The sequence below is a fragment of the Lissotriton helveticus genome, chromosome 4_1, assembly GCF_964261635.1.
Source record: "Lissotriton helveticus chromosome 4_1, aLisHel1.1, whole genome shotgun sequence".
Taxonomy (NCBI): domain Eukaryota; kingdom Metazoa; phylum Chordata; class Amphibia; order Caudata; family Salamandridae; genus Lissotriton; species Lissotriton helveticus.
The window spans coordinates 1210061458-1210077383 of record NC_136063.1 but is presented as its reverse complement, the minus strand read 5'-3'; the positions used below and the strand labels follow the sequence as shown (position 1 = coordinate 1210077383).

General features: G+C 44.6%; 1 protein-coding gene across 1 annotated transcript in view; it reads left to right on the top strand.

Annotated features, from left to right (window-relative positions):
- The window catches only part of BASP1 (brain abundant membrane attached signal protein 1), a 187872-nt gene that overhangs the window by 81988 nt on the left and 89958 nt on the right, over positions 1-15926 (top strand). Inside the window, exon 2 of the mRNA XM_078687770.1 lies at positions 11929-11989. The gene's annotated coding sequence lies outside the window, so the exon portion shown is untranslated. The remainder of the gene's footprint in view (positions 1-11928; positions 11990-15926) is intronic.

Genomic DNA, 15926 nt, shown 5'->3' with positions numbered 1-15926 from the left:
GATAGGGAAACCTAGTGTCTCGTGCATTCAACTAAGCCAGCAAAGATGTACAAAGATGGGCTTGTGACATTTGTGGTTTGTGCAAGCACAAGACAACAACTGTGTGTTAGAACTTTGACAGTAAGTCTAGATCCTGCAACTCCTTGAAAAATAAGGCAGTTTGGATGTGGGAGACAAACTAAGAAGTTATATGATTGAAAGCATATTCAAGACCATTGGTAACTGCAAATTAAATGGAATGTGGCCTGTCATTGTCTCGCTAACAGCTGTGCTGAATTATCTGCTATTAAACTTCTATCAGGCAATACCCTCTGGCAATAGGAAATTAAGTTTCCTTTTTATTACTCTTCCCCTAGTTTTCTTTTCAATTCCTTGAATGTTTTATACATATTTCACATAAGTACAGATGCGGGGTGCCAGAAATGCGTGCACAATTTTTCAAATGATTTGTATTGGTACTTTGTCCGATATTCTTGATGTAATCTTTTTAGAGCATGAGTTTTAGGGTACTGTAAACTGTTTCATAGTCCGGTGGCAATATATTATTGTCCTTTCTTCCCGTACCTCCACCTCGTGTGAGACAGATCGTTAGAGTGAAGTATGAACACCCATTGTCATACCAGGATGTATGCATGTGAAAAATTGACAGATTTCCACGTAGTCTTGTTTATTTTTAGTCTGTAATTTTGACTGTGGTGAGAGGTTCTAATTAGCATCCATGGGCCAGTTACGCCCCTGCCTGAATCTAGTTTTACCACCGCGTAATTGAGCGGTTGAACTGTTATTTGAAGCTTATTTGGAGAAACCTAATTTTCCTTTGCAAATACTTTCCTTAAAACGCCAGCTGTCACAAAATGTGGATTTTTAATCTCGATGTAGAGCTTGAAGATAATCAATAGTGACAGCTCCCCTTTTAGAACACTGTGTGGAAGTCAAAGTTATCAGTCATGAGAAAGCAATTCTCTTAACTCGCCTTTAGTTTTTTTTATTGTTCGGGTGTCCGAAAGTGCCAAACATCCTGACCTTAGGAGGGACTATATAAAACGTGAACAAATGGGTTATTAGTATTGGCAAATTTACATTTATCACTGGCAATAAGGCCACTAACACAATCTAGGGCTCAAAATAGAAAATGATTCCCATGCTCAACCCTTGGTAGCTTGGCTGCGAGCAGGCAGGCTTAACTTCAGAGAGGTATGTAAAGCATTTAAGAACACCAATTCAGTAAATAATTAAGGTACAAAACGCAATAAATATCGAATGCCAATTTATAAAAATCCAAAGTAATATTTATCTCAAAAGTGAAACAAACGGGTGACGCGCTGGGCGTAGTGCTCTATGTGCAAGTAAAGCGATATATGTTCATACACCGTGTCTATGTAAAAATCAATAAAAATATATTTTTTTAAAAAGTGAAACAAACGGGGAAAAAAGTCCTATGTAGGGAACCAGAGATATATATTTTTAAACATGTAGCAGTATATAGCACATAGAAACCTATAGTGCCTATAGTGACATCTGGTCACGCTAGACTGGGACAAAGTTTCAAGGCCAACTGCTTTGGAGCCCTGTGCGGCTACCTGTCTTGGTCAGAGATTTTACCTTCGAACTTAGAAACTTTTCTAGAGCTTGTCAGTGTTCGCTGGCATGCATTGTGACAATCTGCCGGTCAAGCTTGTGGAAGTCAGACCTCCGGAGCTTTCCAGCGGGACGAACCATGCCGGCTTGCAGTTGAAGGTGGGTGCTTTGACTGTCGCGGTTGGTCCCGGTCACCTCTCCCACGTTCAGACTTATAAACTTTTACGGAGCTTTTTCTTCAGGGGTCCCTCGCTGCTCTACACTTGGCCGGCTTCGGTGAGGGTTCGCCTGCATGGGTTTCAGTTTACTCCCGGTCAAATTCTGGAAGTCGGACCTCCAGAGCTTTTCAGCAGCCTCGGTTGGTGGTCGCCGGCTTGGCCACTTATGGACCCTTTTTCCAAAGTTGCTCCAAACTTCCTAAAACCTCAGAAACTTGTTCCTTTTGAGGGTGCCAAAGTGTCCAAAATGTACCGCAAGGGTCTGGAAGCTCCGAGAGGATCCTTGCAAGTTTGGGACTTCAATTCAGACAATCCACTTAGACAAAGCCATTACACAAATCTACTGGCAGTACTCCATGCTGGGGATTCTTGGTGGGAGGGCCCAGATGAGCTCTGTTAACCTGTAGCTTGCAGGGAGTCTGCCTTTTAGTCCTTTTGAAGCAGGTTTGATCCACTGGGCTGTAGTCCAGATTTTGCAGTATTCGCAGTCCTCCGAGAGCATGGCCTGGCCGTTGCAAATCAAACTTCTCAGCATGGACCCTTCTTCCTCTTGTATGAAGCGGCAGATCTGAGAGGCTCTGCCCCTCGCAAATACTTATTTCACGTTCTCTGGGTCAAACAGGAAGGCACTCCTGTCCAATGAGGTGCAGGTAAACACCCCAAGGTATGACCACATCCTCCCAAGTGAGGCGCTATACTCTTTCAAAGAGCACCATTTCTCCAAAATTCTAAATGGCTGATTTTCCAGCAGAGAGAGAAGAGCTAACTAAACCAGCCCACAGGATGGCTCGTCTACATAATTTCCCTTGGGCTAATTTGGAAGACTCTAACCTTACCTTGGATTGCTGGTGGGTTCAGCTCTCTGCTGCCGCTGTTTGCCGCTGCGACTTGCCGGACCCGCTTCGCGGGTCCCGCTGCGCGGCTGACAGCCTTTCTACGTGACTCTGATTTGGGCGTTTCTACTGACCGGCAGGGCTGCGAGCTTCTAGCGGGGGACTCCGAGGACCAGGAGCCCCCGCGCGCCCGTCACCACCTGGGCTGCTCTCCCTGCCGGCTCCACCCCCTTTTCCCATCAGCCTCACAGACATAAAATAACAGTAACATCCCCGCTGCGCGGGAGCGCGCGGGAGTGCGCCGGGAGAAGCCCGGGACAAGGGCGGGACCGTCTGTGGCCGTCCGGGGCCGAAGGAGGCCGGGCTGGGCCACCACCCCTGGTCAGTGTGAAACTCCATCTACCATAGTAAGTGACACAGCTTCCCCTGTACTGTCTCGTTGCCATTATGGCAACTGCTGCAAACACAAGTCCCGTAGCCAGCCATTTATCGTCTCTTCCCACAGAGTCTGGCCCCTTGGCCATCGGTCCTTTAGATAAATTCTTTTTTAATCGCTCACTTGTAATAGATAAGGAACTAACTTTGGCAGAGAAGCGTGCCGAGCGCAGGCTTTCTATCGAAATACTTAAGAACTCTACGGACAAGTTTCCAACTGTAGTCTATCCCACTTTGGTAACCCCTCTATCATCAGTGAGCATCCCGGTTACAAACAGAGTCTCTGAGGCCTCGGGGGATAAATCAACCGAGACTGTCACAGCAGTTTTAAACAATACCAGTGGTAGTATATCTGACATACTATCGCATACTGATGCGGGACCTCACGTTGTATCGTTTAATTCTAAAACTGGGGCTAAAAGGAAATGTCCAGTTACTGTTAAAAGGTGTAAAAAAATGGTCCAACCACTACCAAAAATCAGGAAGTTACATAAACTTGTGATCAGTGGGAATCCAGTCAAAGAACCAGCGCAAAGAACAGGACGTGTAACACCAACTATTCCTACTTCCCAGGATATCCAAGATAAAGTGGACAATTCCGGTTCTGTTCCAAAAGAATTAAGTAATGATAACGTTGTACTATTGGCAAATGTGCTTCCAGAATTGGAAAAAATGTTTAGACTGGTACTTATTCCCATTGAGGATAGAATTACAAAACTCACAGATAGGTTAAACCACTTTGAGCAATCAACTTTAGATAATTTCTATTCTACTAAATCCCTGATTAAAAAGAGTAGGTTGGAAATAAGCTCAAATTCTCAGGTTGCAAATATTCCCCACACACAGGATAAGGGTAAAAATACAAGAAATGGCTCACCTTTACCCTCCTAACAAAATAAACCCCCAGTTAAAGTCATCACAAATCCACTAGTTAGGGTTGAGAAAGCTACTTCAGGTTCTGAATTATCACAGTCCAACTCAACACATCCTGTACAGTCTCCATTACCCCGGCCGCAAAATCAACCAGCCGTTGTTAACGTTGTGGCTACTTCGTGCCAACAAGCGGGTAAAGCTTCAGCTCTTGTGAGCACAATTACCAATACATGCAAACCTCCTAACATCACGGGGGTAGGAAATAGGGACAGTGTTAACCAGTCGGCTGCTAAAGCCACAACAGCACCCCTTGCTAATAATAAACAGGTGCAGAAACCAGTCCCCCAACCTCCTCCCCATGCTCCCAAACCTATCCCAACGCCCTTGCAAAAGCCACCTCATAGAAAACCCCCGATCAATCTTACTCCAGACTCCTTCCCCTATGTGGCAGTTCTCATCAACGTACCATCTTTACCCGCAGGGCAAAGGGAAAATTTCCAGATGCTTAAAAATAAGACCATGCACTGGTTAAAGGAAAATCGTCCTCTGCCGGGTGACATTGATGGGTTAATAATAGGGGCAAGGAGAATAGACTGGATGGGTTATACACCTAAAACCCTGGGGGGAGACTGTATAGTGGTTAATTTTCAAGATCCTAGGGTGGTGGGATGGATAACAAGGCAAGGATGGGGAATAAATAAGGGCGGTATTGGTATTGTGGACCTCACCTTCTTTTACCCCAGATCAACAAGTGTAACCACAAGCTTATTCAACGAGCCAATAGCCCCCCCAAAGGCGCAATGGCCAGTGACTTCTTTACCACCTCCTCATGTCAGTTTCAATTGTACCCCACATACACACAATAATCCCCATGTAGGATGGCAGGACCCAGGGTGGGGCTATTGACATACTGGTACTGATAACACAGGTGGAATTATAAAAGAAGTAGAGGAGCTAGGCGATGTCTGTGGTAACATCATTGCTACAGACATCAAGGAGAATAGCAATGAGGCCGGGTGTGTGGTCGATGAATGTGGTTCTAGAGTATTAACAACAAAACCGAATGTCTTACACCCTGTAACAGATGATTTAGCTGTGGTCACAGTAGATGACCCAGAAAGGCTGGCAAACCTAACGGGGATATCGATGTCGTCCCATGAATCTCCAATTGTTAAATCTAGGGATGGGACAAATGTAGATATTGGTACCTTTTTGTCCTGGAATGTCGCCGGATTGGCTAGCAAGTTGGACTCCCAACTTTGGGTGGATTTTATAAGTGGTTTTGATATTTGTTGTTTTCAAGAAACCTGGGCTTGCGATCCATTATTTTGCTTAGGTTACTTGAATTACTATATACCTGCCACAAAAGGGGGAAGAGGGAGGCCAAAGGGTGGCCTAACTGTGTGGGTTAGACAGGGTTTGTTTATTGACATAAAAATCATAGATAAGGGAAATTGTGATTTACAAGCCCTTAGAATCTCTGTTGTAAATGGTGCACCAATAGATTTATATAATGTCTATGTGAGGGGTGGTAAAGAAGTCAATCCATCTACAATTGAGTTGTTGTCCAACGATATGGAGGTTAATTCCCAGGGTAACTTAAAGATATTGGCCGGGGACCTAAACAGGACCTTTGAACCCTTGACCTGTACAAATGCCCTTATTGAGTGTGAAGAGGACAATCTATGGGGAGTACCTTCCTTAAATTTACAACCTGTGAAGCGATGGACTAAAGAGATTCTCCTATTAAATGGAATATGTTTGGAATATGGTCTAAGAGCCCTCAATGGTAGGACACCCGGGGATAAGAAGGGCAGTTTTACCTTTGATAATGGTATTAATAGGAGCCGAATCGACTATATATTGTGTAGTCTCCAGCTGTGGAATGGGGTTGTTGACATGGTAATCAGGCCCCGGGTTGAAAGTGATCACAACCCCCTATGCGTGTCGCATAGGTGGTGGAATGTAGGTTCAAGAAATCTGAATGAGACACATAACGAAACTCCTCTGTTAAGCAATGATGAGCGAAGGTTAAAATGGCCCAAGGTGACAGCAAACGAAGTCACTATGACATACATAATTAATATGGTAGATTGTGCTATTTCTGCAATTGAAGCAGTGGCCCTAGTAGCTCCTGGGGACAATGTTATCATAGATATCCACAATAAGTTATTCTCCGCCTTAAGACCATGTTTTTTTATAAAGCAAAGAAAAGGGAAGAAAACTAAAGAAGTGGGTAGGTGGTTTGATAACCATTGTAGAGCAGCACGTCTAGATTTGGGGCATGCGATAAGGAATAGGGATCTTCCAGCAGTAAGATTGAACAGGAAACTGTATAAAGCAGCCATATACTGTGCAAAAAAGAAATGGGATGAAGACCACTGGGCCCAATTAAAAGAAGCCTCAGATAATAAAGACCCAATGTTATTTTGGAAAATTATTAAGTGGGGTAGTGGTGCGGGCCCTGTAAAACCCGACAATAATGTACCAGTGGAAGCCTGGGTTGACTATTTTGGGCCCCAGTACGCGGAAAGCAATAAGTCTGTGACTGCTGATGACATAATACCGGTCTACGCAACCGAAGATTTGTTTTCCCTTAGTGAAGTGGTAACTGTCATTAGTTCTGTGAAAAGCGGGAGGGCGCCAGGCCCAGATGGTATCCCCCCTGATATTTTTAAACACGATGTGGCCAGATGGGCGAAATACATCCTCCTTGTAGCAAACGCATTAGCAAAGGGGGCAGTGGTTCCAGATATCTGGAAATGTGCAACCATTATCCCCGTCCACAAGAAGGGCGACCGCTCATTGCCTGCTAATTACAGGCCTATAAGCTTAATAGCCACCGTGCAGAAGATAGTCGGGAGAATGGTAACCAACCAGCTGATGGACTGGGTAGAAGACAACAGCGCCCTCTCGCCATACCAGGCGGGATTTAGGCGTGCTACTAGTACCATCGACCAGGTCTTTCGCTTCATAATATTGCGGTGGAAGACCGTCGAGCTGGGGAGGGGCAGCCTGTATGTCGCGTTTGTTGATCTACGGGCTGCGTTCGATCTAGTACCCAGGCACAAACTATGGTCGGTGCTCCAAAAGCTGGGGATTCCTGCAGAACTGCTAACTTTAATCATGCAACTGCACGAATCCAACTATGCCAGAGTCCAATGGGGAGGAAGTAGCGAGACAACGGTGGACTTTCCTGTTGAAAGGGGTGTTAGGCAGGGATGCTCCATGGCCCCTTTACTTTTCTCGTTATTCATTAACGGGATAGTCGAGAGAATGTTGAGGGCTAGTGTTGATGCCCCATCGTTAGCGAACACCAGGGTCCCGATCCTGATGTTCGCTGACGACACTCTTATTTTGTCAAAGACTCCTATGGGGCTACAACGTGCATTAGGCATCTTCGATGCTTTTTGCTTGGAGCATGGGCTAGAGGTAAATGTAGGAAAAACCAAACTAATGGCCTTCTCTGCTGGACGCAGAAGCGATCCTAAAATTACCCTAAATAACAGCAGGCTCGATATAGTCAAGGAATTTACATATTTGGGAGTGCAGATCGCGGGGGGGACAGGCTGGACGCATCACGTCAACAAAGTAGTCCTAAAGCACCAGCAGTTATCGGGGGCCCTAAGGGGGGAACACCGTAAATCAAAAACAAAACCTATAAAACCCGCTTTGGCGGTGTATGATGCGAAGGTTTTGGGTGCCACCTTATACGGCGCAGAACTATGGGCTTGGAATGGTCTGACGGCTCTTCAGACTTCCGAGAACAAATTCATGCGTGGTATTACAGGACTTCCCCAGAGTACCCCCCTAATCCCATTGTTTTTGGAGCTTGGCACACGCACGATTATCGACAGAGCTCGACTGCGGCCAGTCCTTTACTGGAGGCGCCTCTGGACGACTCCGGAAATAAGGCAGTACGCTGAGAGCTTTCTGTGGATAATCAGGGAAGACATCTTCCACAAAATAAAATGGTTAAAACATCTGAAGACCATGTTGGAAAATCTAGGGTTTTCAAATCTTTGGAATAACCCCGTGGGAGAAACCTTCCCAAGTAAAGAAGCTCTTAAAAATCAATATTGGGATTGGGTGAGTGGCAAGATGCTGAATGACAATAGGGCAGACTCTATGTCTGGCCGTTTTCTGGAGACCAAAATTTTACCTGTCTTGGAAAACTATTGGGATAATGTCACGGTACCAATGGACAGGAAACTTGTCTTTCAGTTGAGGTCAGGATCTATCCCACTCAAGAAATTGACATCTGGTTGGCACAGACCCACTAACAGTCTATGTCCTGCCTGCGAAAATGCTGAGGAGAGCCTTGGCCACTTTCTCTTTTCATGCGAAGCCTATGTGAATCCAAGGAGGAAATGGCTCTCGCCGGTTTGTAAGAATTTGGGGACACGTGAAAGTTCAGTGGCTCTAAGAATCCTATGCACAACACAGCAGGACTCGATAGTAATGGGTGTCGCCAAATACATGGGTTGGGCGTGGGCTATAAGACGACGGTTGTTGGGGGGTCGTACGTAATCAGGTATTCCTTTTTTAGTTTTTGTGTATTAGGCATTTTTTTGTCTTATTTTGTGATTTTGTATATGCGCATTGTGTTTAATGGATTTCTTATTCTGTATTAAGTATATTGTAAATATTCTGATTTTATGTGCTTTTATGAGATTTGTCTCGAATAAAGCTTATACAAACAAACAAACAAACATAATTTCCCTCCCTTTTGCTCCTGCAAATTCCTTCTCTAAGCCGGCCATCTGGCTGGGGGCAGAGGATAAAGGTGTAAATGAAACTGGTTTCTCCAGCCTGTTCCCTCCTTCCTTTGAAGAACATTTACTATGCCTCCCCCTGGCTCTAGCATTCCTATGCCCAGCACCTTCTCCTCCCAGAAGGGCTACCTAACCCCAGAAGTAATTTATTACCTCCGCAAAGCAGCCTGGCTACTCCACTTAACTCTGGCCAATCAGGGCAGAGCACTAGAAGGCTGAATTTTGGCTTACAGACAAAGTCTTAACTTCTTGCCTGGACATATTAGGATAAATTCAACATTACCATGTTGTTGGATTTAGCAATATCCCATTAGGCGGTCCTTGAATTATATTTTCATATAGTCATTATTTATTAACTTCCTGCCATCTTAACCTATGTAATATAAACTCAAGAATTGCCAATGCTGCCTATCTAAATTCACTGTTATTTTTTCATCTCACCTTTGAATAAAACATAAAGTGAGGAGACCTTAGTTTCTTGAATCAATCTTTTGTTTTTATTCACTTCATTAGGATTATTTAGTCTTTTTTTATCAATTTTTTTTTCATTTCAAAAAGAACTTATAACACACAATATATGCAAAACATTCTGTACAATAAACCACAACCCTCTTACCAATCACACTCCATCATACCAAATCACTGTCAAACATTCTCAAACATACTTTCAATCATACCATTCTTATTTACAAACATAGATCAAATTTCTCAGAAAACAAATTTTTACATAGCCATAGATTATAATGTAAACACAAATCTATAATCCATAAAATTCCGTTTTTTAGTTGACTTCTTATGGCTTTGAAAACACAAGGTCTACGCGTTTCGAACTCTTCTTATTGTGGAGTTCTCATCAGGACCACACACTCCAGATTCAGAAACAAGTGAATTGTACTGTTCTTCAGAAAACACGGCGCGGGACCACAGTTGATACGTGGTATTCGTGCACACTCTACCCTGGAAAGTTTATTCTTTAGTGGTTGTGGGTAGGAGGGGTTGGTTTTTTCAAATATTGCACCCTAGTTACGGGCAGTCCTCGGAGTTAGTCTACCTTTCGATAGGGACGCGGCTTTGAAAGGTAGACAATATTTGAAAAAACCAACCCCTCCTACCCACAACTCTGGTGCGGAAGCAAGAGATGGAAGTGCCAAAGTTTCTGCATCCTTTATTTGGCTGTGAACTGGAGTTTGTTAGATTTTCAATGGAGTTTATGCTACAAGATGGACCTCATTTTACGGCAGTGCGGACCTATTTGAAAGCGCAAACCGTTTCAGCACAGGTAGTAGTGGGCAAGAACAGATTTAGTAGCCAGATAACTGAAATTGTGTTTTGCTAGCCATGGAAATTGAGTGTGAATGTTTAGCTCCCCATTCGGAGCACAAAGTCCCTGCTCTAGAACAATTGCACCCGGCCCAAGAGCATCTTTTCCACCTAGACCACGAGCACATAAGGTAACAAAAGCCAATCCCACTCGACATTCAAGAAAAAGCTTTAGTAACATTCCCGCCAATTTGTACGTGTTGTGATGCATTTCAAACTGATTTGGTGTTTTGAGAGAACATTTGTCTTACAAGTGTTTGGTGTTGTGTGTTACTGGGGCACTCGCTGTTGAAAGGTTCCTGCATAGAAGCCTTGATGCTAGGCAGAGAAGCATTAGACTGAAGACCTTAGTTTCCATCTGAAAGCCATTGTGAACACTAGCTCTCTGCAGGACTGCTGCAAATAATTCGTTCTTCGTTTCAGGCCCTCCCTTCATCGATATGTGTTCATCTTGAATATTTGACTCAATTGATATTTCATCTTGTATATTTGCGCTGTAATTGTATAAGTACTGATTATTATACTCTGCCTGCTTTCTTCCTAAAAGAAGGCTTGTGCCCAGACTCCCACCACAAACCTAAGGCAAGTCGTTTTGATAAACTAAGAAAAGGAGTATGTGCACCTTATCTTCTTGACCTTTATATGGAATACCAAGCCGTTAAGTCCGTTCCTTGACTGTGTTGTGCCTCTGTATTGACAGAACATATGTCAATATACATACTGGGAATGACGATAAACCTGTTTATACAAGGCATATGCATGTAAATGATGACTCTTTCTGTGTATTTGCCTAATATCCACACTGGGCATTTGCCAGACCTTCAGTTCATGATATACCTTACAGACACTCCTCAAACTCATTTGTGGCAACTCCTAATTTTAGTGGGTTTGGGAAGGGAGGCCCAGGTTGGTCAGATAATTTGTCAAAGAACTCACAGTATGGTCAAAAGAGAGATTCTTATAATTGGGGATCAGCCCTCCCCGTGGGTCCCTCCCGGTTACCTGAGACACTTGGGCCCCTGCTTGCAGCCAGACAGGTGGCAAAGAACTTAAGAGTATGACTGTTTTTTTTTTAATTTAGGCTTGAATATCAGAGCAATACAGTGTCTGCCTGTTGCTTTAGACTTTTGGGGGACTGAGTTGGATTCTTTGGCTTCTGCCCGAAAGACCATTGTACAGGGTTTTATCACGTCTCTCCTGGACTAAGGCAGTGTATTGTGGTTTAGATTATCTAAGGCTTCACTTAGGACTCAAAGTTATTCAAAAGGCAGCTGCACGCCATCTAGGCGTTATGCTTAAGTTTTTCCTGTCTCTGCTCAGCTAAGAGGCCTGCAATGCGGCCGATCGTAAAGCACATTCAATGTAAGGCTCTATACTCTGTCTATCGAGGGAGAGGGTATTCTAGCACAGTTGTCCTAGAAACAAAGTCCTCAACTCTGAGCACCTCCCCGCACTATGTTTCAGAACCTTCACCTTGGTCATGTTTGCGTAAATGCTCATTTTGGGTGTGTCCGTGCAAATGTGCTTTGCAGTTTGCATATTCAAATGATTTTGTGTACACAGACTCTGAATTGGCCGCCCCTTTGATGCAAATTCATTCTATGGGTGAGGGAAATGTAAAGGTCTTGGCCTGGTATGGTGTGGCGTAGTGGATAGTTTTGCTTCCTGATCATGTTAGGCTGGGACAACCAGAAGGGTCACCCTTGGCTTGTAGTAATAAAAGGGAGGCCTCCCGAAGCTCTTGCAGTCCTTGCTAGGCTTACTTGTCAAACGTTTTAGTTTCCTCCTCCCCATCGTCATTGAATAAACTGTTGTTGTAGGTGCTGTGCCAGTTTGAGATTGTTGTATGCGCAGTGAATATTGTTCATTTATCTATTTTCCTTTCTATCCTTACAGGCCTCCTGCTGGAGGGGCAAGGTATTTGACATCTGTGGATCTGATCGTTCCATAGAGAAAGGTATGAGCTTTTTTTTTTTTTTAATTCAATAGCAATTTGTTTTACATTTTTGTTTCTTGAACCAGTTATATTCTACACAATTGTTTCCACTTGCTCGAGCAAGGTTAATGTTTGCCATTTCCGCAAGTATTATTTCCTTTCATTAGATTAGATATATGGTAAGTGTTTGGGGGTTTAAATAGTTTGTAATGTCAGCCTGCCACAATATCAACTCCCACAATATCGTGAAGGGAAGTATTGATTTACATTCTTAATCCCACATCTATGTTCCATGAAGATCTATCTATATTACACCCATAATGGAAAAGCTACACAGATGTGGAGTTAAGAGTATATGTATACTTGCCTACATATGTTTACTTTTGAGTATTGTTAGTGTATATATTTTGGCTGGGCAATATTAAAAAAAAAAACGATATTCCTATAGAACACCTTGATTGGGAAGAACTCTCTGTGCTTTCCATTACCATCATCTTCTCTTGGGCCCCACACTAAAATTGGGATAATTCTTCATGAGGTGCTTTCCCAAGATTAATGGCATAGCCATAATGGATTTGTGTAGATCGAGGAAGCATGTGAATGGTGTGTTGTGCCTCTGTTCTCTGCCGGACAATGATCTATCCCCTTGCTATTTCTCCCTGCTCCCCTCTTTTTGTCACTCCCATGAGCTTTCGTGTGATATTACGTGAAGGGTGTTTTCAAAGTGTACAGACCGCCATTCGCATGGCAATGTTGCGCTGTCTGCCTCGTGCGGGTTTCTCAAGTTTCAATAGATCCCTCCATTTTCTACTCCTAGAAATCTACTAGCAGTAGCATACAGTTTTAAAATAGGCAATTACATGTTTTCCCAGTGCCATCACTTACCAGATGGGCATAGATGGGTTGGGGGTTTCTTAAGGTGCAGGAGGTAGTTGAAAGAAGTCACCACCATCTGCCAAGGCACGTTTTTATGGACCGTGGGTAGATCAGACTTTGATGTTTGTCATTTTGGACTCTTGGTCTTAAACTCCCAGCACATGCTTCTCTTTTTATAGAAACCTGCAAACACTGCCATTTGTATCACTGTGAAACCCTCTTTGGGTAGCCATGCACTATACGATTCAGTAAAATAAAAAAAAATAGAAATGGTGCTACCTCTTTGTAGACTGTACAACTGCCTGCAGCCGTAGGTTCAGCGGCGGCTTCTCCAGATGAAAACAACAAAAGAAAAATGATAATTAAAATTAATCTATTTTTCACTAAGCTGAGTCTTAGGGCGGGGTGGAGTACAGAGACAGGCTCCCTGTCCCTGAGCGAGCGTCCAACCAGCCCGCTCAGACTGATCCCAGCGCTTCTCTGATGCTGGGTAACAGTATTACAAGCATGATAGCAGCGTCTGGATTGGTGTAGAGGAATCTGGGTGTCTGTGCAGTGTGTCGGGAGAGGAGCAGAAGAGCACTGAGGTCCCAGCTGGCAGTAGCAGGTAAGTACTTTTTCTTAATTTATTTTGGCACACACTTCCCCCCCCGGCCCCCTCTCCCCCATCCTGCTCCACCACTTTGTATTGACGGAAGCTGCCATTGCTGAATCTAGATGGGTGTCTGCTTGATAGCAGTCAGTCCGATTGAGAGGCTAAGTTTGACAGCATGAAGCCGTGAACTCTGTGGAAGGCTGGAACTAGAGCAGTGCTTGAGGAGGGGAGGCTGACCTTTTTGAGGGAGTGGTGACTAGGGCATTGAGGCAGGTAGAAAAGGGTGGCCAGACATTTTTCGCTTATGTGGGACATAAAAGAAGAGAGGTGGGCAGTAGGAATCGACCAATATAATTGCTTGCTACTTTTGAGGGAAGTCGCAAGGGAGGAGTGGAGTTCTCAGAGGAGACACTAACATCATAACCTGTTGTCAAACGCTGTTTAGAAAGGGTCATAGGGCTGATGGACTTTTAGGCCCCAATCATTTTTGTTGATGTAGTTTGGCACTGCTGTCTATGGGTCCATCCTACTGTGGCTCAGTAAATTGGGCTACAGACCTCCCTTCATTATGGAACAGCTATTTGCACAGGCTGTTGAGGACCATTGTCAATTGGAGGTCAGATCGTCAAGGATACTACCTCACTACCGGTATCCTCATCTCACAGCAGCAGCCCCAAGTCTTCAGGCACTGCAGAGATTCTGGACAGGTGACTTCTTGGCTTTATTTTCATTATTATTTTGTTTATCGCAGCCCGCTGCAGTGGAAAACTCAGACTGTGATGGCACAGGTCGACTTTGGCTTGTCTCTTCAGGACTATCAGCAAATTCCTGGTCTGTTACTGGTAACACAGCTGCCTTCTTCTCCCAACCACGAACAGAGTTCCATCCTGCAGGACCAGTCGCACTCCTTTCCTCTCTGAGCAGGTGATAGGCAGACCATTCGCTTCTACAGCAAGGTGTGCAGGCTTCAGGGGATATCCCCTTACCTCTGATAGTCTGGCTGGCATATAGAGACCAGCCCGAGCTACACATCGGTCTTTCAAGTACTACGTGAAGCACTCCCTTCTTTGGTCATAAAGAACTTGCAGCTGGAATAAAGTGAGATGGATTGGATCCCAATTTTACATACATTTTTCGGACAGGGTGTGGATCCATTGTCTAAGGTTTCAGAACTACCTTGGAGTGTTTCTTTTAAATGTCCTTTTCTAGATGTTCCTCAGACGTAGCCTTTGTTCACGGTGATGGTTCTTGCAGCAGGTAGCAATGGGGTCGGCTCCAAGCAGGAATATCTAAAACATGGGCTCAATTTAGTGTGAGATCTCTGCACCCACGTGTCATCCGACTTCCTGAAGCAGTATATGGGGACAGAAAAACAAACTGTAGCCCTTCGCCTACCATCTACCAAATGGAAGTTCTGTGGCAGTACTAATCTGTTAATTGCGAACTAAGACCTCATTGAGTTTTGCAGGGAAGCCTGATCTACATTGTCCTGTACTTTAATGGCTGGGTCGCTACCAGTGGCGGACGGTAAGTTTGGGGGAGAGACGGACGGACGGGACACACACACTCTCACATACACAACACTCACAACCAGGCGTGCGCACACATACACATTCATTCACAACACTCTTTCCCAAACATTCATACATGCATGCACCAAACATAGTAAAAATAAAATAAATTACACTTACCTTTAGCCAGCTCTGCTCTGCCTCGGACGTTCCAGGAGGTCAGCCAATGAGGGAAGGCAGCAGTCCTATCGTCATCACAGAGTGGGATGGGGTCAGGGAGACTACTGACCCCACCCCATGCTGTGATGAAGTGTCACTGATTGACACTCGACCCTGGGCGCTTCAGGGCTTAAATCTGAAGCGCCCAGGTGTGAGGCAATCCGTGAAGCTATTCCTCGTCACTGAAGGGAGGGCCGCAGCAACCTTTGCTGAGCTGAGAGAGTCACGCCCAATGGAGCTGTGACTTTCTCAGCCCAGCAAAGTTCCGTTCAGGCAGCCAGGACCCAGCGCTAAATGCGCATGTGTCTCTCCTGGCTGCTTAAACTGCACGGGAGTAGTGTCTGTCAGGCTGACTTGTTCATCCTGACAGATACTGTTCCTATGGGGAAAAAGGGGGCGGGGCCCTTCCGCTCAAATGGACCAGCCGCGCCTGGTCGCTACCCTCCAGACACAGGAATGCCAACAATGCACTTCCAATGACTGAGGTAGCAGTCCTCATCCTCCATTTTGTGCCATGCTAAACGAGACCATCCAAAATGAATCTTACAGGACCGAATACCCAGACTCCCCGAACAGAGTCCTGCTGTCATACATATGCCACACACTTACTGTACATACCTCCACTTTGCAGTCACACAGAATTTCAGCATAAGGTTCTGGGTTTCACTTAACAGCAGCTTTACACAAGAGGGTGTCAAGGCAATAAAAACAAGCATTTACAATGCAATGGTTTCGCCTTTGTTAAAGTTTGAGCTTT